Source organism: Nelumbo lutea, chromosome 8 (genome assembly GCF_056320005.1).
Source record: "Nelumbo lutea isolate HS-2025 chromosome 8, American lotus-T2T, whole genome shotgun sequence".
In the NCBI taxonomy this organism is placed as follows: Eukaryota; Viridiplantae; Streptophyta; class Magnoliopsida; order Proteales; family Nelumbonaceae; genus Nelumbo; species Nelumbo lutea.
In genome coordinates this window covers 4,508,801-4,535,669 of record NC_142691.1, presented here as the reverse complement: position 1 = coordinate 4,535,669, position 26,869 = coordinate 4,508,801, and the positions used below count along the sequence as shown (strand labels likewise).

The window sequence follows — 26,869 nt, the reverse complement described above, 5'->3', positions numbered from 1 at the left end:
TTATTGTCTTTCTTCAGCTGAAAAATAAAATCTTTTGATATGTCCCTTTTTACCACAATAGTTGCATTCAAGGTTTTTGTACTTAGACATTGATTTGCTTCTAGCCTTTCTTTTACCTCTGTTACCTTGTCCTCGGTCTCTATCATTGCTTCTCCCCCTGTTTTCAGTAATCAAAACCTCTGATTGAGAAGATGATGCTTGCTGAGTTCGTCGTCTGACTTCTTCATTCAAAACAACAGCTTTTACATATTCCAAGGTCACTACACCACTAGGAGTAGAACTGGACAAAGTCACGCGCAAATTTTCCCAAGAGTCAGGTAGAGTATTAAGCAACCAAAGTCCCAAAATTTCACCTTCAAATTTTATACCCATGTCGGACAATTGATCAAAGCACCCCTGAAATTCACTTATGTGATCAGAAATAGGAGTACCTTCCTTGTACCTCAAATTCATAGCCTGTTTCAACAGAAATAATTTATTGTTCCCAGATTTAGATGCATACAAAGTCTCAAGCTTATCCCACAAGGTTCTGGCATGCGAATCATTAGCAATACGATTCAAAACATTATCATCTACCCATTGTCGAATAAAGCCACAAACCATCTCATGCTCAAAAGCACATTCTTCATCAGATTTATTTTCAGGTTTTTGAGTAGAAAAACTGGTAAATGTAACTTTTTCACAAATAGTAGATCCTTCATTTTTCCTCTCCACATGTGGTAATTGGTGCCATTCAAACTAATCATTCTATCAGAATTAGGCTCCATCATGCAATCAAACAAATCCACAAACAAATAACTTGGCTCTGATACCACTTTGTTGGGAAGAAACTAAGTTTATCCACAAACTATTTCTCTCCCAAAAATAAAAACTTGTAGATATTCAACTATCACAATTCCAAGCAAGATATCAACAAAAACAATCATAAGCCAAGCAAAGAGAGACACACACGATATTTAGTGTGGAAAACCCCTCCAATGTGAAGGATAAAAACCACAGGGCCAAGGAGGCCCAACCAAAAATCTCCACTAATAACTTGAGGTAACAATTACAGCAACTCAAACACCACAATATGCTCACAAACTTAGAGCAAATACAGATTGTCAAACATACAAACGAGAATACCAAAAGCGGTGAAAATAACAGTCAGAAAAACTCACAAACGCGGCTACTGTTCAGGCCACAACATGGAGACTTTAACTACTCCAAATCAGATCTCCACCGTTCTGATCGTAGGTCTGTGAGTTTCAAACAATCCCACCAAATTTCAGCCAAATCGAACCACAAATGTCCTTTGATCAGAATAATTGATGAAGACTGCCGCGAAATATTTTCTTTTCCCGAACAACTACGAGATGCTTCTGTTCGACCTCAAATAACCGGCGATTCAGAGCTCCAATCAAAGATCCGACCGTTCAGAATGAAGAAAAATGAGTTATCCACTTACTATCCAAATTTTTGCTCGATCGGACGGTGAATCGAAAAGTTCCGACTGTTTGATGAACTCTACGCACTGAGAAATCTGCACTGTATTTCGATTTCTCTCTTTTCCTCTCTCTCTTCAACACGCCGCGCGCAAAAGAAAATCTAACCCTAGTTTTTGTTTTTGTTTTTTTTTTTTTTTGAAAAAAAACAGTTGACTGAAAGAAAGTGGACTCTAAAATGGGTCAATATCCATAATGGGTTGGGCCCAACAGCCGGCCATTAACTCCAACACAAAACCCAAGCCGATGAGAATTGGATGGGCTAACATCCCATTTGGGATCATGGGATCGAGGATAGTAGTCGCCATACAGGCGTTTCCTGACACTGACATTGAAGAAGAAAAAATAGTGGCAAACAAAGAAGAAAACAAACGGCCATCCTTCCAGATAGCCGTTAAAATGGGCGGGTGGAAAAAGAGTGAGCCAAGTAAATGTCGAGGTCACTACGACTAGCTGTTCAAAGATGTTTGTTTCACCACGAAAGTGTTTTCGTAGGCAATAAAGTCCATAGAGTGCAAGACTGATGGCTAGGAACCAAGGCCAGAAAAGCCAGGTCCAGCTGAAATACATCCAGAAGAAAGGATTCAATAGGAGATTTACAGTCCATTTTGTTGTTGCAACGGAGATGGAGAGAATAGCAGACCATTTGCAGACGTCCAGAAGGGTAAGATTAGAAATGGTACTCTTCAACGAAGAAAGAGAAAGGTTCTTGAGGGTTCTGGCTGATGAGTTTTGGAATCCAGAGTTGTCGGAATAAGAGCATTTAAGAGGATGAAAGGATTCGATTCGTCCCCCCTGTCTTTTTCGTTGATAATGGTGATGCAAAAACGGGATTTATCAGGGTTTTGCTTTATGAATTTTGAGATATACATGAGTACGAGCATTCCAAAGGGGTTTCGATGATTCTGAAATTCCTCAAGTTCCAAGACCGTTCATTAAGAAGATGAGCTTGTAGTTGTTTGTTTCGTTGTCTGAGAGAGAACTGATTGGTTTTTGCGAAAGAGAAACCAAACAGGATTGCTTTCGAGTGAAGGAAAACTGAAGTGGCCTCCATAATAGATTGAAGAAAGAGAAGCCCTGCAGAAATGATAGATGGTAACCCGATTATTTGAAAAAAGGAACATAATCTAAAAGGTGAAATATGGAGACATAATAATCTGCTTATTTCATACCGTGCAATGCCGAGCGGAGTGCTCGGTCCACTAGAAAGATGACCATCCAACAGATGTGCTTCAGGTGCAAGCCTGAGTATTAAGTCAGAATTTATCATGCTAGGAGTACCAAGTTAGAAACATCTACAACCCCATAAAGACCCAGTAAACTCCGGAGCTTATGTGAACAAAATCAATCCAATATGAAGAAAACCACACCATCATAAAAATTAGAGTTCAGTATTAAGCCAACCAAAAATTGAAAAAAAAAGAAAACTAATGGAAATGGCAAGGATGAGAAGGCAAAAAACAAAGTTGGCTTTTATCATAGAGGCTATAGGTTAATGTGTTAGGTTTGAGAGACCCTATATTAAATCAATTCCATGCTTGATTTATTTAAACAAATGCCTATGCTGCTTTGTTTTGGATTGTCAAGAAAGCCCCCTAAAGATTAATGAACATGTACTAAACAGAGGAGGGCTTCCACTAAATGCCATAAGCCAATTTTCAGAGTCCCGATGGCCCATTTTGTGTCAATATTTAACGAGCCAACATGACAAGTATGGGTGGAGAATTAAAAGCATATTGAACTTTGACAGAGGGGAACTGGTCTTTCTCTTCCTCAATGAAACCCACAATTTCAGGGTACAGTATCACTAAAACAATTCATGTAATTGACAGTTGGATGTTGACGGAGGAAGTAGTGTCCCTTTAAAGTAGTGACTGGTGAGTGGTTTCCACATGGTCTGCAATAAAGGAAGGAAACCTACACCAAGTTGCTATGATATTAATAGAAACAATTAATTGCATATGTTTTAATTTAAATTGATTGACCAGTTGAAGTGATACCATGAGTTTGCCATTGTTTACTAAATCCATGAAAAAGACAGTTGTACCAGTACAAAAATTGTAATGTACATTGACATGAATTGGCTTTTAAATTATATCTACAATTTCGGAGGAGCAAAACAAGCATTTTTCCAAGATTCGGTTTCAAGCTTTAGTTTAATAAATTAAATGGCCAAATGGGATTCATGTAAGCAACTCCATATATGTTCAAATGGGCAATTCCTGTGATACAGGAAAATTATTTTATAGTCAGAAACCCATGTGAATTTGAATGAATTCCAGTGGATTGGTAACAGAAACTAGAATAACATTATTCACTAGAATTCACTGAAACTGGAATAACATTTATCTTCTCTTAGAAGATAAAAAGTAACATTATTCACTGGAATTCACCGAAAATTGAGGATAAATAAAGAGAAGGAAACTTCACTCAATCAGGCTCCAGAAAAGGGGGAAGGAGGAGTCCAGAAGGTCAAGTTTGTGAAAAGTGGCAAGAAGAGCTCTAAAAGGGAGCTAAGAAGACTTCAATGGGGATTGACAGATCAAAAAACAACAGGGTCTAGGGCGGACAAGGGAAAATCAACGTTCAGAGCTTAATGAAATTATTAACCTGGAACATTAGAGGGTTGGGAGGCGAACTAAAAAGAAGTTTGGTAAATGAAACTCTGAGAAGAGAAAAAACAGGCATAGTCACGCAAAGAAATGGGTTTTTCTTCCTGATTTAGGGGAATTATCCTAGCTTGGAATGAAGAGAAGGTTTCGAGTATTGAAATAGATAGAGGAGAGTTCTCAATCTATATTCTTTTTACCAATAAAGTTGATGGTTTCAGCTGGATTTTGACTGGAGTATACGGACCCAATGCTCCTTCAGACAGGCAAAGACTTTGGGAAGAATTGGATGCCCTACATGAGTTTAATGAAATCCCTTGGGTTCTAGAGGCGACTTTAATGTAACAAGGTTTTCTCAAGAAAACTCCAACAGAAGAATAGTAACCAGGAGCATAAGGGAATTGTCTATTTTTATCTCGAGACACAATCTTTGCGACCTTCCTCTCCATAATGGCCAAGTTCACTTGGTCAAACCTACAAGAGAACCAACAAGCTGTAGATTAGATAGGTTCCTGGTATCTTCAGATTGGGCAGAAAAGTTCCCAAATCTTCTCCAAGAAATTAGACCTCACTGCACTTCAGACCACTGGTCTTTAGTCCTGAGAACACACCTGGTCTTAAAAGGCAAGCCCCATTTAGAATGGAGAAAATGTGGACTCTTCACAAAGATTTCCACAAAAATGTAGCTCTACCGTGGAAGGAATGTAGAGTCAAAGGCTGGGTTGGGTACAGACTTTTGCAAAAGCTGAAATTCCAGAAAAGAAAACTGAGATACTAGCGGAGAGAAGAGTTCAAATTGTTCATAGAGGAAAAAAATGCCATCCTCATGGAGCTGGAAGATTTAGGGCTCATTTGGCACGTCTTTCCATGTGGTCTTTCAGTTGTTTACAAGCCGAGAAGACTGAAAATCGGTCTATTTCCGTTTGGCACACGAAAGATCTAGTTGTCAAAAGATGGGACACTAAAAAGATGCGAGAAACCCATTTTGGGCTGATTTTGGGAAGGTTCAAATGAAGAATCTTGCATCTTTCCCATTTTAATCTAGTGCGAAAAGACGCACGTCTACCAAACGGTCTTCGGGTTGCCCAGATCTTATGTCAAAAGCTCAATGAGTCTTTTGACTGTCAGAGCTACAAGAAGATTTTCTCAAAAAGACCTGCCAAACGGGCCCTTAGATAAAAAAAGAGCAATTAGGAGTTCTGGTAGGGATGAGCATTCGGTTTTTTTGGATCAAAACCAAACCGAAAAAACCAAAATTTTCAAAACCAATTTAATAAAATGACAAACTAAACCAAAACCAAAATATATAAAAACCGATTTAACCGAACCAAATTTTTTTTCAGTTAATTTGGATATTTTGGTTAAAGCCAAAATTAAGTCAAGCACAGAGAAAAAGAAGAAGAAGAAGCCCTCAACGGCAGCCGACAGAGACAACCGATAGACGTGGCATTTGGCAATTGATACTCAATAGGACAGGGAAGCCTTAAGGGGTTGACACTACAACATGCCAGAGATCAGTTCTGCCTTTCCGGGAGGGAAGGATTGGGAGTCACGAGATGGTTCCAAGATGGACGGTTGGTTCCTACAAGGGAGATTGAGAGAAAGGAGCAAAAGGAGAGAAGAAGATGAAGTGACAATTGACAAACTGATTGTCATTGAGGAGGGGTTTGGTTACAACTTTCAAATTAATGCAGGACCACATTGAGTGGATTTGTTTTGTTTTGAGAAACTTTTTTAGAGAGGTTGCCTAATGACATTAATTGCATGGAACTTTCTTGGGGAGGTTGCTGAATGACATTAATTACATGACATATTGGCAGATTCAAATGACAGATTCAAATGATGCATTAATTGCCGAATGGAATTAGTTGGAACTCAAAAATCGGAATCCTTAAATGGAAGATATAAATGATGCAAATGCCCCTAATTAAATCTTTTTTTTCTCGGTTAACCAATTTATCAATTATGATAACCAAAACTGAAAACCAAAATACAAAATAACCAAATAATAAAACGAACCTGACCGAAAAACCGATTAGAGCGAACCGATTAAGCCGAAACCGAAATTTTGGTTTGGTTTTTTGATTTTAACCAAATTATGCTCACCCCTAAGTTCTGGATGGAGAAGGAAGAAGTAGGAGAGATGGTTTAAGGAGTTCTTGGAAAAATGTAATAAAAAAAGAATAAATCTTTTGGAGACAAAGGTCAAGGGTCAAATGGTTAAAAGGAGATAACAACTCAAAATTCTTCCACAGCTATGCATCAGGTAGGCACAGAAAGAATCTCATCTCAAAAATTAAGGTGGACTAGAGGGAGGTGGAAGATGCAGAAGAAATCACTGAGGCATTTCTAAACCACTTCAAAACTCTTTACTCTAAGGAAAGTGCTAGGAAGTTTAATTTAAGAAGTTCGGAAGGGCCGACTCTAGTAGAAGATAAGAGAATTTGGATTGAAAGGGAATTTGAGGAACAAGAAATAAGAGAAGTAGTCTTCGATATGGATGAAGATAGAGCCCCTGGGCCCGATGGTTTCCCAATCTTCTTCTTTTAGATATGTTGGGAAGTTGTAAGATTGGATCTTTTGAAGGTCTTTAAAGAATTCCACTCCACGGGGGTTGTAAAGAAAGGAATTAATTCTACTTTTATTTGCCTCATTCCAAAGAAAAATGGTGTCTTGGAAGTGAAAGACTACAGACCAATAAGTATTGTGGGGAGCGTGTACAAAATTATGGCAAAGTGTTGGAAAAAAGACTTAGAGAAGTCCTAAAAGAGCTGGTTTCTCAAAATCAGTTTGCATTTGTGAAAAGAAGACGGATTGTAGACAACATCCTAATTGCAAACAAAGTTGTAGAAGATAGAAGGAAGAGTGGAGGGACGGGCCTTCTTGTGAAACTAGATCTTGAAAAAGCTTATGATAAAGTAGATTGGGACTGCCTTCTCTAGGTTTTGAATTTGAGGGGTTTTGAAACGAAATGGATGCAGTGGATGAAAGGATGTATAGGTTCAACTTGGTTTTCGATCATGATCAATGGAGAGCCCAAAGGTTACTTTAAATCTAGTAGGGGTCTACAGCAAGGCTGCCCTCTCTCCCCATTCCTCTTCACCATGGTAATGGATGTCTTTAGCTAGTTTATGGTGAAAGCCAAAAACCTTAACTTAATCAAAGATTTTGAGGTAGGAAGAGATGCCATAAATGTTTCCCATTTCATTTTTTCTGATGATGTGATCCTGTTCCTAGAAGCCAATTTGGAGAATATATTAAATGTGAAAAGAGTACTTCAATGTTTTGAATTAATCTCGGGGTTGAAGGTAAATTACTCAAAGAGTAGCCTAGTAGCTATAAGCCAAATTAAAGATTCCCTGTTAGAAAAGTTCAAGGAAACTCTGAATTGCCGAGTGGAAAATCTCCCCTATCTTATTTGGGCATGCCACTAGGCGGGAATCCATAAAAACCTAGTTTTTTGGAGCCAGTGATGGAAAAATGTGAAAAGAAGTTAGCTACTTGGAAAATCTGTTATCTCTCAAAAGGGGGTAGAATTACCCTCATTAAGGCTTCCCTTGCAAACATGTTTGTCTATTTCCTTTTAGTGTTTCAGATCCTTGCTAAAATCAGATTACAGATCCAAAAACTTCAATGAAATTTCCTTTGGGAAGGTGGAGGTGTTAGAAAATGGCATTTAGTAAACTAGAGTCAGGTCTATAAACCAAAAGAGGATGGAAGGCTGGGAATCGGACACCTAAAAGAGAAGAATAATACCCTCATTGGAAAATGGTTGTGGAGATTCCCCTTGGAATCAAACTCCCTTTTGGCAGCTATCATCACCAGCAAGTATGAGTTAAATGTAAACGGTTGGAACTGCAATCTTCACTCAAACCAGTCAACTTCCTAAAATCCTTGGAAAGGTATCTCTTCCATTCACAACCTCTTTCTTTCTTTCATAAGATATAGGGTGGGTAATGGAACAAGAATAAAGTTATTGACGGATCTATGGTGGAGCAACTCCACATTAGCAGAATCCCAATGGTGGATTGGGATTCATTCATTTATTTCCCTCTGTTCTTTCACACCTTAAAAATGTTAATGAGGTACAATGATTCCGATAGTATGTTCACTTAGTTCTATGTATGTGGGTGAAGGTGTCCACTGAGCATTGATTGAGGGAACCATGAGGATGAGGAGAAGAGATAGAAATAGCTCCATGAAGAAGAAGCCAAATGGGGAGAAACTAGAATTATTATAAGCTTAAATAAAGAGAGTGAGACAGCCCAAAAGCAAAGCTGTATGTGAAAAAGTAGAATAGTGCAGTCGGTTAAAATAAGGAGATTGGAGGACCCACCACACAAATGGGTGATAGGGAGTCATGCATGAAGACAAAACCACATGGGAAAATTACTGATGATAAAAGCAAAGTGGAAAAGAAATCTGAACTTGTAAATCCAAGTTAGTAATTACACAACAAACCAGAACCGAATTCATGTAGCACCAAACTAAATTCGTTTCCTTGGAATATTTAGCATCCGTGGTCTTCCAATGAATAGAGATCTGGATAATTTCCATGAAATTCTTGATAATCACCTGTCTCTTCAACCAAATTTTACCTTGATTGATAAAGCATATGGATTTACTTGTACTGCTCTTGTAAAGTTTTATACTAATTGGAAAGGCATAATAAAGCTTTAATAGTTGTGATTGTCTATTCAATAGAAAAGACCATCAAACCAATAATATCAGTAAGTCTATATATTCTATCTCTTAATGACAAGTTCACCATGTATTCTAATATGGACAAGTTTTGACTAGCCTTAATCTTGCCTACTAGGATAAGCCATAACTTAAAGACATTGGGTAGAAGAATGGAAATAACCTGGTTTTTTTCTCAATATATGGCTTCATAACTGAAGTGAAAGACAACTAGAATTGTTTCTTCCTATCAGACTTTAATATGTAATTCATTACTTGCCAAGAGATTGGGTAGTAGTAATCCATTTTTTGGGGTCATGTGTTAACATCTTCTTGATAAGATCCTTTGCTGAATCTGATATGGAAGGACAGGGTGAAGTTTTGAAGTCAACTTGTCCTTGTCTGATTGCATCATTTAATCCTTTCTCAGTCTCTGAAACAAATTTATTCATGAGAAAAGTTCAAATATTAGTTTCCGATTCCAATAAATTGAATTAAAATTGGTCTGTCCAAGCACTAGGTTATGTTGATTTTCTTCAATTTTTTGTCACATATTAGAGTTGTCCAAGCATTGGTTATTTGTTTCACTTGGCCATGAGAATTCCAAATGAATGGGGCTGCTTTTTTTCCTAGTCATAGTCAAACCCAAGTAAACTGTAGGATGCTCTTTTTGATGTGGTAAATCAATTTCTCAGTAGAAGCCATTCAAACCACTCAAATGGTTTATTCTATCCAGTTTACATTTCTAATATTGGCTTAAATGTGTTAATCTTTAATGTCATAAATAAATAATAAAAATTAATAAAATATAAAAATACATAAATTTTGCAAAAAAAAACATGCAATCACATGTATAATATCATATATCTATTTCTTTGTTTGAGAAATGTTATAAAAGTCATGTTATTATAACTTTAATGCCAGTTTTAATGGCTACTAAGATGCCTATATTTATGTATGTAATCCATCTCTAATTGTAGGGGTTGAAAATGTAACTTCAATTATTATTTCCCATCTTATTTAATTCTCTCTCATTAAGTCTTATACTTAAGCTATTAAATCTCATTATCTCTTATTAAATCCTATATTTTTAAGTTATTTTTCACTAATAAATGCTATTAATTAGATCTATGTCAATATTTTTAACAATATAAACCAATATATTTTAAAACTAACTCAAAAACAAAATCATTCTTTATCCAAGTGGTGGCTAAGGAATTCAACCATTCGAACCAAATTGATCAACCTATAAAGTGATAGTTAGGTAATAATTTTTTTTAAATAAAAATAAATGTAGAAAATTACAGAAAATGTAGAAAAAACATCTTTGTGATATTTTTATTAATCAAATTTGAAAACAAATAAGTGTAATGAAAAGGATTATTTTTAATGATAATGAAAATGAAATACATAGTTTACAATTGACCAAAAATGAAATATAAAAAATAATAATAAATAGTTTAACTTTTGGGTTAAATGTGTTAACCTTTAATGCCATAAGTAAATAGTAAAAACTAATAAAATATTAAAATACATAAATTTTGCAAACAAAACATTTAGACACATGCATAATATCATGCATTCATTATATTGAACAAAAAGTAAGTGTGGCATATAAAAATTATTTTTACACACAAAAATACAAAAATAAAATAAAGAAAAAAATTGAACTCATCTATAGTTCTATATTTACACTACTATTAAAAATATGAATAAGATTGTGGAATGCTTTGGCTTCCGGTTTATGTATCAACGATAAAATCGTCCAATTTGAGTGGGTCAAACCGGTAATTAAGATGTAAAATATAATGTAACTTTTTATTTTGATTGTTAGATTACAATTAGGTTAAAGTCCACCATATATATACATTATTATTGAATACATCTATAATTCTATATTTACACTATTATTAAAAATATACAATTGTAGAACTTTTTTTTTACTAAAATACTCATTTTTGAATTTAGTCCATATTCAATCACGAGTTTTAAATTATAAATTGAATTACTACTTTTCACTCTATTCAATTTTCTCTATTTAAATCTTTCATTTTTTATAAATGAACAAAAAAAAGATTAAATATTACAAAAAGAAGAATCTAACCAAGCAAGTAGGCATATCAATGATATTTGAAGTTTCACAACTCGATCCAATTATCACATATTTGGATGAGGTGTTTATATAATCATATCATATTTGGATTTTCAATCCACATCCAATTAATAATAAAAAATATAAAATATAATTGCAAAAAACAAAAAAAAATACATAAAATTGATAGAAAAATTTGTATTACTATCATTATTATCATCTAAAATTTCTACGTGCACACTTATTAGTTTACATAAATGCATATATATACATATATAATTTTAGAGTGCGTTCATTGACCAACCCGACTTGGCCTAGACTTGAGACCAACCCAAATGCAACAAATTACAGTGCGGACTGGGCTCAGGTTGTGAAAATCGGGCCTTACCTCGGATTTAATACTTAAACTCAAATTTTAGGGTCGGGCCTGGGTTGACCATAAACCCAGCCAACCTACCCGATTTGCACCCCTACTCTCGATGAGGCTATTTACATTCACTCCGTGGCATCTTTTAACATCAGCCCATGTATTGCATTGGTCTCTTCCACTTTCATTCTCGAATTAAGTATAATAGCTTTGAAAACTTTGAATTGCAAGGCTTTGACTTCGTATTGTCCCATTTCCCAATGTTTTCAAAATTTGAGCTTTGACTTCCTAAAAAGTAATTTGATAAAAATTGGTATTCACATAGTTATATCCATCAGACAATAATTTTTTTTTTTTGTGCATGCTTTATGTTTTACCAATTTCAAAAACATTGTCTAAAAGAACAAGCATTTGCTCATTGCTTGTCCGGTGGGAATATAGGTATGATAAATTGGTAATTTTAGGAATTACTCGGATTTCCCCTTTATTGGCCCATTTAGAAGGAGAGAAATGGCTGCATTTTGAGGACTTCCAGTATAGTAGATTTGTTTGAAAAACAAATTGCATAACTAAAGTTATCAACTAATAAAATGTTAATAAATATAAATTTGTACTTAATGTTGTGTTTGTTATGATTAGAGAAGTAATTTGCTTATGCTCCACAACTTAGTTTTTCAAGTGGATAGGCTTTTTGTGAAGGGATGAGAGATCCATCGTATGAACACCAAAATCTTGCGGAATAAGGTGGGCGAATTTCAAAAAAAAAAAAAAATCTCTCCCTTTCAACTAGGAATCACATTCCCTATTTAGAAAATCATATTTTCAATGATCAATCTTGAACTATAAACTAAACCAGATCTGAACAAAAGCAGATAAATTGATACTTTAAAACTTTCTTTTGGACCACAATGAGATAGATAGGAAATGGCTAGTCAGAAGAGTATTAGCAATAGTTGGGGATTTGCCAAATTGTTCCTCTAAATTAAAAATATCCGATTTGAAGAATTTACACTGCATTGGACCACGTGCTTTCAGACTAGGTACATTCAAATTTCAACAAATTGCCCACCTGAGCCCGCCCAAATTGCATTTGCACCCGTAGATATATAATATATTAATATATAATTATACAATTCCAAATGGATGACAACTGCTCTAATTATCCTCTATAGGCATGGTATGCGCCGTTCCAATGTTTTTAATTTTATAATATTACTAATAGGGTATGGCCAAGTCATAAGCTATGCATTAGTATAAGACTAATTGGAATAATAAAGTATAATTATTTACTTTAATGCACTAACTGAAAAGCACGAAATGATTCATAAGAGATCTCTATTCGGAAAAGTGTTTTCTAATATATATGCAAATAATAAGGAGATTCCCATGCATTCTTACTTTTAGTTTGTTTTACTGCCGTACAAAAAAGACTAAATTTTCTGACTAACACCATTTCATAATTTCCACAAGAAAAATAAGCATAATTATCTGCATTCTGCAATTCTGAATAATTCTGTTCGTATTATTACATCCTGTCCACTAAGCTGGCCACTGTTTATTCAAAATTTGCCATAATATCAAACAGTAACAAGTTTTATTTTATCATACAAAGGTCCAAATATATAAACGTGTCTTGAACACTAACAAATAACCATGCCCACCAAGTACAATCAGAATTTTTTAATAGTAATAAAAACTGAATAAAAACAAATCTCAAACAAGATCAACCCACCGGTTTTCTTTCGGGTTCCAAGACACTGTTTAATCTTTCAAGCACACTATCATCAGCCAAAGATATCTTATCCACAAGAAGTAGATTCCCATCCTTCATTGCTCGTACAGCAAGAGGTCCATCCTGCAACATAAATATGGTCTGCCACTTCTGGGATAGCTCAACTAGGTCCAGTTTAACTTGCTCAAGGCTATCAAGATCCTGCTCAGTGACGTCAGAGTGTGAAACCACACCTTGTCTATAACATTCTATAATTCTTGTCAGCCAATCAAGAGTAGAAGAAGCTTGGACAATGTCTGTAGATATCATCTGCATTGAGAGAAATGCATAAGCATACATAAAGCACCAAGCAAGTAAAAGAACCTCATTCAAGGAAATATTGACATGGACAGGATAATACATGCATTGTCGCCAGGAGAGTGGAGAAAAGCCTTTGACAGTATCAGTTTTTCAACCAAATATTTGAACTCTCCTGTTAATCTTGACCTATCTCGTACAGGATAAAACCCCTGAAGTTTTTATGATGGTTAACTTGTAGACTATCATATTCTAACAGCAATAAGCAATCAGAAGTTTCAAAACAGAAACCACTAAAATGCAATCCCTCATTAAAGAAAATCTGTAAAAGAAAGAAACAAACCCCAAGAAAATCAGATGTCTCCGTGTACTGATGGCAATTCAAAATATGCAATTTTAACTTTAAAACAATGCTAAGTAACTGGCAAGCAGTTGTCTTCCCACCATCAGTCTCACCAACAAGAAGGACAGGCTCATGCAACTTGAAGCAACACTCAACAAGAAAATATAACCTCCACATGAAGTAGGGTCAGCTTACAAGTTCACAAAATCATACTTTCCAAGACTCTCTGACACTTCTGAGCATTCACTGAAGTTTAAAACAGCAAGACTATCAGCTGGTTCCTGAATTATAAGAGGTTAAACAGTTAGCAAAGTTTATACACAAATATAAAATTCCCATCAGCTTCATAAAAGGAAAAAAAATGACCAAAAAGTAATTCAAGTAGCACATTGACTTCCAGATAATTAACAAAGATTCATATTTTCTATGATGATTCACACTACTTGTTCATGAAATGTATCCAATTACCACCCAGGAATCATTTCTATCTCAATTATTCCAGACTCCTAAAGAGAGAGGACAAATGAAACCACAGAAGAAAAAACCTCTGAACTGATGATATCCCTATAACCAATCGTCTAAACTCCAACAGAATCAGTCAACATTCAACTGAACAAACATGTCGGAAGCTACATGAACAAACTGTACTTCCTTGGATTAAGATAACAAGATCAGAACTGCCAAGTTACAGGATTATGAATGACATACTTTCCTACTCCATGCTCAAATAAACAATCAAAAAACAAAAATCCATCTAAAAACACAAAAATAAAGTATAACTGCACAATAGGCAATTCCACTTTCTGTTGTCAAGACAATAATGAGCACAAGAGAGGGAGGGAGGGAACAAACCTGCCAGTACAAGCTGTCTGTGGCAAGTTTTACCCCAAGATGTCTCTCCAAGATCTCCTGGACAACTTTATTCTCATTTTCATCTCGCAACCCTTCAGACAAAAGAAAATAACCATCTTTGGCCAGATCTTAATATGAGTTACCATAGGTCTGAAAACAATCAGCCCATTGAAACAGGTCCCTTGGAGTTATGAAACCATGCTTTCCAGCAAAAACTTTGCTACTCCAGCGATGCAACTGCAAGTTCTTCATAATTTCAACCATTTTTTCACATAACTTTCAGGAATTTTGCACCTCCTCTCTAGTATTGTGCTCAATTCAACTTCAGGAATCTCATCAACATGTATTTCAACAAAGTGGTTGCGAAATGCTCAAGAAAGCATCTTACGCCCACCATAAAATGTTGGTGGGTTTTGGGTGGCAAAAAGCATAAAATCTGGACGAGCAATCAGTGTTTCCTGCAGTTCAGGAACAAAAAGCTCTCTGTTGTCACCTAATAACCGGTTTAATGCTTCCAGAACATCTAAAGGTGCAAGGTTAAGCTCATCTAGAACAATCCAGTATCCATTTCGAACAGCCTCAACCAATACACCTTTCTTGAAACACAAGCTTCCTGTGAGCATCAGTAATAATTAGAGCCCAAGTATTCTTGCAGATCAGTATGCTCATGGTTATTTATATGAACAAATTCATGACCAGTTATTGCAGCAAGATACTGAACAAGGCTTGTCTTTCCACTAGAAGTTGCACCCTGTAAAAGAACGGGATTTTTTTAATGAAAATAGCACGTGCAAGGTTCCTTAAATGCTCTTTGACACTTTTTGTCAGGACATAATTCTCCAAGAAAGCATCATCACTCAATTTCCCCTTATCCAAGAAGTAAACAATCAAAGGGAACATTTGGAGGCTCCACCTTACAAATATGATAGTATCATACTGTTCATAAACTTGAAGCAAGGACTATCCAGTGCACAGTATAGAGACCTTAAACTGAACTGGGGCTTCTGATTAGCCTCTCTTCAGGTTCCTTCTTGGCTTCTTTGTAAAAACACACAATTTTATTTACCAATTCTCTATTGGGACTGCTGTAATCCATAAATTGTTTCACAAATGGAGTCAAATATTCATCATCTAACACATCATCAACAAAATACTATGTAAACCTGCTTCTCAACGAATATGGCAAGTTCCTCTTTCCAGCATCAGTAGCAGGATTCATACAAGTAAATATACGAAAATCAGGATGTCAACGAATATAATCAACATCTCCCCTTTCAGCTAAACAAATTAAACTATCGTCTCCTTCCAAAACCCCTGTAATTCTCTGTAGTATCTCAGGAGGAGCCAAATTTATTTCATCAAGTAATATCCAATGACCATTTTTAATTGCTGTCACGAATGCTCTTTCCACAAACAAAAAGACCATAGCTGAAGAGCCAATCTGCCTACGTGCTGTCTCAAGTTTCATGGAAAAACGCTCCCAAGCTTGGATGAGTTCTTCACTCAGGTCGCTTTCACTTTGTACCAGATAGAGATCTACCAACCTCACAAACTTGCTTCCTGGAAAAACCAAGGCCCTTCTGACATCCATTTAAAACCATTTTCCAGTTCCTATCAGACACATGTTTTCTCAGACAAACAAGAAAATCCCCATTGTCCTGCATACAAGCATAGAAGAGTACTGTCATTTTTTGCCTCTTATCAACAAGAAAAGAAGCTATAAAGAAAAAAATGCAATCAAGGTTATTATCATCCAATCATAGTGGAGGAATGGCGAAACAGGATTCATGTTGACCAATCCCATATAGTTGGCTTAAGGCTTGGATCATGATGATCATAATCCAATCATAGTGGAGGAAAGTTGCAATTATCAAACAAATTATCCAAAAAAAAGTTGCAATTATCAAATACCAAGTCCCTGATGGAAAAAATCAGGACACATATGATATCACCAGTCACAACAAGATAATGTTTATAGCTAACCAACTGATAAAAGATTGTAATAACAACAATAAGAAGACAAAACTACAATTTCAGGATAGATGATCCCTAGTACAGTTGGCTCCTACCTTCCACATTATGGCAAATTGAAGTACAAGGACAAGCAGAAATTCAGAAAAGGAGATTGAGTTTGGGGATGGGAATAGATAAGCAAATTATAAACAGGTATTCATATAAATCTTGGATCTGTAGGCTTAAAGCCACCCAATCAGTCTGAAATGTCACTTTGTTGGCTTAAGTTCTGCAAGATAAGCAAATTAGCATTCAATTTCTAGTCCACATGATAAGAGCCCCGTACACAAAAGAACCATCATAATGACAAACTGCCTAGACTGAATACCAAGACTGTAAGTGATTAACCAAGCCTCACTGCAAGATTCTGTACAAGAGTTGTTTTTCCAGTACCAGTTTCACCAACCAAAAGAACTGGCTCATTGCACTTAGCAGAACATGCTATCCTCTCACGAACATGTAGTGAACTACAGATATCCACAAAAGGTTTCTTTTAGTGATGTAACTGCAGAAAACACATCAAGGAAAGTCAACCAATGTCAGAAAGTAAGCAACAAATAATATAAAACAGAGTAAGTTCTTACATGTAATGCAGCTTCAGTGCATTTGAGGGTAACCCTTCCAACTCATAAATCTGATTGCAAATCCTGCAGGAAAAAAAATTTCAGACTTTTGTACTTGATGCTCATAGCACAAACGTATCAGACACAATGATTAGAAAAGACAGACACCTGTGTTAGACAGTTTTGTATGCCCTTAGCTTCAATCAGAATGATGTACTTTATGAGTTTATTGTAAATGAATAAAAGTGGATATTTGATTCATGTTCCCTTGGTATGTTTTTGTGTAATACCCTTAAACTGGACACTTAATGAGACTCGTGTTAGTTTAGAATGTTCACAGCCAGTGGATCGGTCTGGGGAGACCTATCTTGACAAGGCTGACACTGTGGTGCCACCAAGTCGGTTGGGGTGGCCTGTCTCAACTGCCAGGGTGAGACCCTAGGCACATATAGTGTAGGATTAATTGAATCTATGAACTGGACCAGATTTCCAGTATTGCCCTGGACCTTGAAGATTGATGGGCAAAACTGGAAAATTACACATGACCCCTAGACTCGATTATGATACTGCACTAGGTGTCGGATTGGGCTATCTTTGATATACTGCACTGGGTATGTTGGGACAGTCTGAGAATTTATCTGAGTGGGTGATCATAGTGACAAGATCAACCCCTTTGTCGGACAAAGGTAATGATCGGGGATGCACTCTCACTGATGGAACCAAGATTGTCGGCAGCCGATTTCAATCGTTGAGATTTATTTTGCAAAATTTATTTTATATGAGATATAAAAGTATATATATTATGGTTTCGAAATGTTTTGCAAAAGGTTTTAATTCCCGGGATCCATATAAGCAAAGAGTGCAACACTGTTCCTTGCAGCCGAGGGAGAGGTCCTCTCTTGTCGAGCAGTGTGTGATCATTATGGGCTGAGAGGTTAAGTGTAAGACCATTGAGGATAATACCTGATGGGCTAATCTTGCATCTGCCCACAGTCCCTGGGTGTTACAAGGTGGCTTGGCCTAGGGACCACTTAGGGTAAGTGTTGGGCCCATAGAGCCCATAAGATGGGTTTCAGGGGGTGCACTGTCCATAACAGTGTATTCGACCAAGCCTTGTAACAGAGGCTGGGCTGAACCCATGTGGCTGATGTGTAGATCAATGTTTGGGTCCCACACCATACAAGGAAGCCCAACTGGGCAGCAGTTTGGAAGGCTAAGTGAGTACATAACCTTAAATGGGCCTTAAGCCCATTTCAAACTGGGATGATTTGATCAGTCAATTAAAAGGGGCGAATTCTGAGATGGATCAGCTGATAGGATTGGGACTAGACCCTATCCACTTAAAGAGTCCAAGATCTAAATAAGATTTAGATCTGGAAGCCTCCTAATTAGATTAGGAGATGGCTGATCTGATCTGCAGATAAGATAGGGGTTATCCCTTATCACTTAAAGGGACTTCTAATCCAAATATGATTTGGATCAGCTGATAGGATTGGGCCTAGACCCTATCCACTTAGAGAGTCCAAGATCTAAATAAGATTTAGATCTGGAAGCCTCCTAATTAGATTAGGAGATGGCTGATCTGATCTGCAGATAAGATAGGGGTTATCCCTTATCACTTAAATGGACTTCTAATCCAAATATGATTTGGATCAGCAACTCCTAATGGGATTAGGAGCTGAACCCTTTAAGATTATAAAAGGAGGAGGGGGCGGCAGTCTTTAGACATGCAATCTAGAAACTCTTGTCTTCAGAGCTGAAATCACAAGAAGAGAGAATTCTGCACCCTGCGAATACTCTCTTGCCGCCTCCTTCTTGCAGCCACCACCTCCAGCCGTTCGATCTCCTGCTCTCTACAGGAGTAATCAAGATTTGATCTTGATACCAATCTTTTGGGGAAAAGATTGATTGGAGCTGTATTCACAAGCCATCCTGTTGATTCTTGAGAAGAGTCAAGTTCTTTTGGAAGAACATTGTTGATTCTGCTCCATCCTACACTGCGCCATCTTCAGTGGGAGCAGATTTTGGATCATTCCTTGGGCGTGAACACCTCCATTGGGAGATATTGTTTCTCTGTATTAGGTTCATCCTCCCTCTTACTCCTTTTGGTTCAGATCTGGTTTGGTTAATGGTTCAAGATTGATCCTTGAAAAATATGTTTTTCTAAAATAGGGAATTCGATTCCCTGCACAGATGGGAGATATTTTTGAAATTCGCCCAGTCCATTCCGCAAGATTTGGGCGTCCATGTGATGGATATCCTATCCCTTCAACCTGAACTATGGGTTTATTAAGAGGATATAATGTTTCTGCTTCTGACATCGGTACTCCCCACATCTTTGCTATTTGTCTCATTATTAACAGTCGACTTTCAGAAGAAATTGAAGAAGATGCAAAAAAAAAAAAAAATACAAACCCACAGTTTATTAAGTAACCAGTAGAAACAAGTAGATAGTCATCCATCACATTATCACAAGAAGGAATAAAAAGTGGAAATCAAATACAACCTCTTGACAAATGCTTTTACTTTCATAAGCTGATAAGCTAAGCCCCATAAAGTTAAAACCTTGACCTGTGATTCTTTTGCACCATTTCAGCAGATCCCTGTAAATATATAACAAAACATGAAAAATAATGACATCTGTGGGGGTCTTATTATGCACAGAGTTGCTAGAGAGGCACTATCTACCTTAAAGAGAACCTGCTTAAAACAGCAGAAGAAGCAGGAAAACCAACACATCCTCCAGGCTGGTAAGATGGAGAAGAGTTGACCTTTTCAAATGTCTCTGACACAACAGAAATCAATTTTGTAAGGATTATATTAGTCTTGAAAGCACCAGCATAAAAGAACAGCAGAGAATACCTATAAGTTTCTCAGCAATAGTCTCCAAATTTGGATACCATGCATTCACTATATCAAACAGATCTTCACGGTTTGACAGTCCAATCATCACTCTTATCAAAAGGACACCAAAGGAGATGTTGCCTGTTACTAAAAAGTACTCTTTGGTCAATAAACAAAATACTAATGTACTAAGTGTTAACTAGCAACCATTGCTTTAATCTATCATCATAAGTTGAGCAAACTACAAACATTCAGACCCAAATAAAAGAACTGTAACAAACATGGACTTAAAATATTTGACTCTCATTTCTAAGGATAGTGGCTCTGTGTTATCATAGAAGTTAAAACAACAGACTTAATAGTTCCAGATAGTCTTGCATTTTTCAAAAATGTATATACTACCAAATATTTTAAAAAGTAGGTTTATTGTCAAATTACAGGCTAAAAGTATAGCTGTCAATTGTAATCAGGTGTTATCAGGTCAGACCCAATAGTCCCAATTAATAATTACATAGGTTCTGGGTTTGTTACCACAGATACATATGGAGCCTGGTTTCAAACTGGTTCTGCACATTTACAATACCAAGTCAGGTCAAGCCTGACCAAAACCAAACCCAACCCCATTGACAGAGCACCAAGTCATATCCATTTGTCCAGGCAAAGGAAACTAATAAGACTGCTAGTGGAGAATTTTCTAATTCCACAGCACTCATGTTGCTTTCACAAAATAGAAAACTGGAATAAAGCTACTCAGAGTAATGAAACTGATTAAGTGATGTACAGAAATAGGACGACTATGTCTCCCCAATATTTGGAACTTTACAAAAAAAAAAGAGGCAAAAAGAAACAAAATTAACAGCAAAGTCTCCCATTTGTTATCAAAGTCAACCCTTGTTTGGTGTAAATCTATGATGCTGGAATGGTATGATACCTACTTGGAGATTTCTAGACTACTTAGAGATTGTTATCAAAGTCTCCCGTTTGTCACAAAACACTAATTTGAATGGTTAGGTATTTCATTTGTCACAAAACACTAATTTAAATGGTTAGATATTTCATTATTCAGAGGTATCTGTGTGCATGTGTTCTAGTGTATATCAGTGTGTGTCAGAGAGAGAGAGAGTATGTGCTGTACTACCATAACATTTAAGAAATAGCAAACTGGATCATTGGCCACCTCTTTTATTCCCCATCCTCTTTTCATTTCCAAGTTTCATAGAAGATCCAGTAGTACCAAGATGGCAAAAGAATGGTATATGGTTTGTCCTATACTTACAGTGTCAGCAAAAAACCAATCAGAATGGTAAGGCACAAGAGTCAGAAACCCCTTCCTGAGATGACGATAAACAAAAGCTCACCCATGGAAGCCCCTTCTCTTCTAAGCTTGCTCATGGTTTCATGTGGAAAGACTGAAATAGACATATATCCAATAAACAAAAGCTCAGCCATGGAAGCCCCCATTGGTTGCATTGAAAGAACCCTAATGGACTGGACCTCTATTTTAAAGTACTTTGAAGGCCAGAAGTACAAAACTTTAGATATCAATAGGATGGAAAAATATCTTTGCATCTTTCGATAAGCATGAATAATTATTATATAATTGCATATGACTTTCATGGTGTATACTAATCAACCATGTATAGAATGTATATCTGGGGACAAGGATCGTTTATTGAGCTGCTATATTAAATTACTTAATATGCTTTTTTTTTTTTTTTGACAAGAGGTAACTTTCATTGAGAACCAAAAGGAGGGGGTGTGCATGATAGAATGTACAAAAACAGAGAACCCAAAAAAGCCAAAAAAATACAATGGAAATTTGTTACCACAATACAATGAAGCCTTATCTACCCCTGATTTTCTAACGAATCAGCCATATTCAGTTCCCTAGAAACCCATCTAAAAGAACAAAAGCTCTTGAGTGTCGTTGAGTAGGTGGGCCAAAATCCCAGGACCCCCTTCTTGATTAGCAGCCCATCCTATGGCATTTCTTCAAATCACCCTCCACCACAAAGGGGGCAGAGTGAATAGATCTAGCCATCCTTAAGCGGTTAAGCCCATAATAAGAGCTCTGACTTTAGCTTCAACCACGTCTGTAATGCCAATAGGTCCACTATAAGCCCACAATACTGTCCCAGCAGAGTTGGTTATGAGAAAACCAATCCCTGCCACCCCCTACCATCTGAAATTATTCTGCAACTTCCAACAAAGTTTAGCAGGAAGTCACAACTTGACCTTGGATAACAAAGGAACAAACCTACAAGAGAGGAGGACCAGAACTTACCTCCTTAGAAAGAGCTCCCACCCTCGTCAAAGGGGAAATATTGGGAGAAGGACCATAACTTACCAAGTTATTCAGACAGGCAATGACCAGCCGGCAAACCTCTCTGCTAAGATGAACTTTGGCTCCGATCCTTTGCTTTATTCCTGTGGCGTTAGATACATTGTCGCCTCTGAATCCCCTGCCTTCTGCGACTCAACTCACCTGCATCTTTTGGCTATTCATCGCAGTCCCCCTACTTCAACTCTTGCTATCAGAATGGGTTCTCGGACCCTTCACTCCAGGCCAAAGCCCCCTATTTCGACTCTCGCCATCAGAGTGGGTTCTCGGACCCTTCACTCCAGGCCAAAGCCTTCGGTAAAGGAAATCAAGATCGTATCAAATAGGATCCTCTTAACGGTTAAATTGGATACTCGTCGATCTCAAATCGGATCCTGTAAACGTTAATAAACTAAAAAACGACGTTAATATTATATGCCATCACCAAATACAAAGATGTGGAGTGCAAAACCTACATTGTATTAAACGAAAATAAAATAATAGAAATTATAGGCAAATGAAATAAATCCAATTAGTTGACAAAAATATAAGATGATCTATATTGAAAGTTAATAAAGTTTAAGAAATTTTCTACTAATTCTATGATCTATATTACTAATTTATCAATAGTAGTTATCTGTAATTTTGTGCTAAATCTTGGTAATTTATTAATAATTTCAGGACATTTCTACTATTTTATGATAATTTGTGGTCAATTTCTACTAAATTTGTATACTAATTATATGATAACTTATTGGTAATTTATTGTATTTTCTGGAAATAACAGGTTATTTTTGACAAAGTTCTACTAATTTCTAATATTTTCTATTGTATAATTATATTTTTCAATGTTTTCAAAACCAGACCAAACCAAATGGTCGGACCAGAAAACCAAGAAACTATCACCTAACCAGTTTTACTTCATCGCAAAACCAGTTTTTGGCAAAAAAACCATTGATTTTTCTGTTTATTGTTTATTGTTTTTTGTTTTTTTTTGTTTTTTGTCAGAATGGGTTGTCAGTTCGGAGCGAACGGTCCGACCATTCGACCAGGGAACCGGTCCCCAAAATGGTTCTTGTCTGGTCCAGTTTTAAAAACCTTGGTATTTTTTGACATTCCTACTATTTTATGATAATTTGTGCTAGTTCCTAGAAATCTCTGTTATTTTATGATAATTTTTGACAATCATTGGTAATTTATTTTGGTTATATTATTTGCAGATTTCATGTAATTTCTAGTAATTCATTTTCTACTAATTTATGATAATTATTGGTAATTTATGGAAATTTAGTTTCTACTAAGTTATGGTTAACAGAAAATATTATTAATGATAATTATTAATAATTTTTTGATAATTATTTATTCATTGTCATAAATTGCTGGTTATTTTGGCAATTTCTAGTAATTTATTTTCAAATAATTTATGATAATTATTTATTAATATTAATAAATATCAAATATTATTAGGATGATACTAATTAATTATTATTAACAATAATTACAGTAAATTATTAATATTTTCAGATATTATTAAATTGATAATATTTTTAGAAATTGTAGAATTTTCATAAATAATTAATAACTACTAATTGCTATTAACATTTTCAAAAATAAATAATTACTATTAATATCAATACTGTTATAAAAAATTAAATAATATCAGATATTATCAAAGGATTATTAATATCATTATCAATATTATTATTAAAAATTATTATCATGAATATTTTTTATAATTTTTATTAATTGTTAATAATTGCTGTTAATTAATAATTATTGATTACTATTTCAATAATTATTATAGAAAATAAAAAATATATATATTGTAGTAAATAATTTTGAGTGGATATAAAAAAAATCATAAATCAATTTTCATTTTCTATTAATTATCTGAAATATTAATTTTAATATGAATTATCATTATCGAAAATTATCAGATATATTAATGTAATATTAATTATCATTAACTAATTATCTAGATTCAATTGTTGGTCTTTGAATAATATTAATTATCAGAAACGATTAATTTTAATAACCATTTTGATCATTTTTATTTTGATTGACTAATTAAATAATTTGTATAGGTAATTTTCCATAATTTAAAGAAAGTAATATAATGATGGTTCTGTTAATAATATTTTCATAAAAATTATGGTTAACTGTTCATGTTAATAACATTAGTATTTGCATGAAAAGCTTTTGAAAAGGTTCATCTGGTAAGAATACATTAGTATTTTCATGCGTTAAACCAGGATGTATTTCTTACCCTTGAATATAGCAAAGCTTTAACAGGGAGAGTTTCAGAATCAACGCACTAGTCAGTACCATCAACAGGAATGTTCATTCCAATTAAAAATTCGAAAAATACACAAACGCGATATGAATGAAATGGAAAAACAGGACACATTGGGTGGAAGTAATAACAAATGATTTAAGTTGTATTTGGTTTGATGAAAAATAAGAAAGAAACAGAAAGTTGATATGTAGTTTGTTTCAACCTAGGCTGTCGTGCACTTAATGAAGTTTGTTTGAACAAGAGAATATGTGTGACCATGATCCATTTTTTCCATTCTCTGTACAACTATTAAATTTTAGAGGCACTAGATTTGTAGGTGAATTTCAGAGGTTTATTTCTTAATTGCTGAAATATAACCAGAACTCAATTTTTAAGTGCATATGATATTTTGTTGGTGGAAAGAACACCATAAATAAGGCTATATTATACATCAATGGCATAACAACCATATAGTAAGACGAGACCAATATATGTAGACACAAAACATGCATGCAATTGTGCAATTTGACTATAAAACCAATGAGCACATGAAGAGAACAAATTCAATTCAGTAACTTTATCTACTTCATGAGAAAGTTGAAACCAATACAAGGATAATATTGATTGGAGATAATAACATTGGAGCATGCATAACAATTGCTTAAAAGAAAATCCCAACATGTCCCTTATAAAGCTTAAAAGAAAGATCATTCATAAAGCACAAAAGCTACTCATCAAAGAGAAACATAAGATAAATCTCTCTCTCTCTCTCTCTCTCTCTCTCTCTCTCTCTCTCTCTCTCTCTGTATATAACAATTGCATATCATCATTTTTTAAATATTGAATCCATAATGAAGATCAGAAAATAATAAAATCAATTCCCTACATGTTTGGTTTGCAACTTTGTACAGGACCTACAGGTCTCCTACCTTTCCCTTCCTCTCCCTACCTTTTCCTTCAAACCAAACACAGTCTTTTTCCAAACTTTCTAAACTTGTGCCTTCTTCACCTTTGACCCTAAGTCAGGTATACTTTACAAGAGGTAACTTTCATTAATTTTTACTTATCAAAAAAAAAAAAAAAGAGAGGTAATTTTCATTAAGAACCAAATGGAGGGGGTGTGCATGAGAGAATGTACAAAAAACAGAGAGCCCAAACAAGCCAAACAAAAAAAAAACAAAGGAAATGTGTTATCTCTATACAATGAAGCCCTATCCACCCCTGATTTTCCTAAAGAATCAGCCATATTCAGTTCCCTAAAAACCCATCTAAAAGAACAAAAAGCTCTTGAGTGTCGTTGAGCAGGCGGGCCAAAACCCCAGGACCCCCTTCTTGATTAGCAGCCCATCCTATGGCATTTCTTCAATCACCCTCCACCACAAAGGGGGCAGAGTGAATAGTTCTAGCCATCCTTAAGCGGTTAAGCCCATAAAAAGAGCTTTGACTTTAGCTTCAACCACGTCTGTAATGCCAATAGGTCCACTATAAGCCCACAATACTGCTCCAGCAGAGTTGGTTATGAGAAAACAAATCCCTGCCACCCCCTACCATCTGAAATTGTTCTGCAACTTCCAACAAAGTTTAGCAGGAAGTCACAACTTGGCCTTGGAGATAACTTAGGTGGGAACAAAGGAAAAAACCTACAAGAGACGATGACCAGAACTTACCTCTTTAGAAAAAGATCCCACCCTCGTCGAAGGGGAAATATTGGGAGAAGGACCAGAACTTACCTCGTTATTCAGACAGGCGATGACCGGCCGGCAGACCTCTCTGCTAAGATGAACTTTGGCTCCGATCCTTTGCTTTATTCCTGTGGCTTTAGATGCATTGTCGCCTCTGAATCCCCTGCCTTCTGCGACTCAACTCACCTGCATCTTTTGGCTATGCGTCGCAGTCCCCCTACTTCGACTCTTGTTATCAGAATGGGTTCTCGGACCCTTCATTCCCGGCCAAAGCCCCCTATTTCTACTCTTGCTATCAGAATGGGTTCTCAGACCCTTCACTCCCGGCCAAAGCCTTCGGTAAAGGAAATCAAGATCGTATCGAATTGGATCCTCTTAACGGTTAAATTGGATACTCGTCGATCTCAAATCGGATCCTGTAGACGTTAATAAACTAAAAAATGACGTTAATATTATATGCCATCACCAAGTACAAAGATGTGGAGTGCAAAACCTACATTGTATTAAACAAAAATGAAATAATAGAAATTATAGGCAAATGAAATAAATCCAATTAGTTGACAAAAATATAAGATGATGTATATTGAAAGTTAATAAAGTTTTACTAATTTTATGATAATTTTCGGTAAATTAATAGTAATTTTATTATTTATATTACTGATTTATCAATAGTAGTTATCCGTAATTTTGTGCTAATTCTTGGAAATTTATTAATA

At 35.7% G+C, this 26,869-nt stretch overlaps 1 long non-coding RNA gene and 1 pseudogene across 2 annotated transcripts; both read right to left on the bottom strand.

Moving 5' to 3' along the window:
* Positions 1-1,597: 1,597 nt before the first annotated feature.
* On the bottom strand, positions 1,598-3,053 carry LOC148842286 (uncharacterized). The gene is made up of 2 exons (XR_016103353.1): positions 2,657-3,053; positions 1,598-2,561 (listed from the first exon to the last, which is right to left on the bottom strand). It is a non-coding gene; the product is annotated as an uncharacterized LOC148842286 (long non-coding RNA).
* Positions 3,054-12,694: 9,641 nt separating this feature from the next.
* Positions 12,695-19,747, bottom strand: LOC148842285 (midasin-like; annotated as a pseudogene). Its single transcript, XR_016103121.1, has 6 exons — positions 19,721-19,747; positions 19,539-19,635; positions 17,054-17,116; positions 16,863-16,974; positions 14,457-16,114; positions 12,695-13,273 (listed from the first exon to the last, which is right to left on the bottom strand). The product of XR_016103121.1 is annotated as a midasin-like (transcript).
* Positions 19,748-26,869: the final 7,122 nt, after the last annotated feature.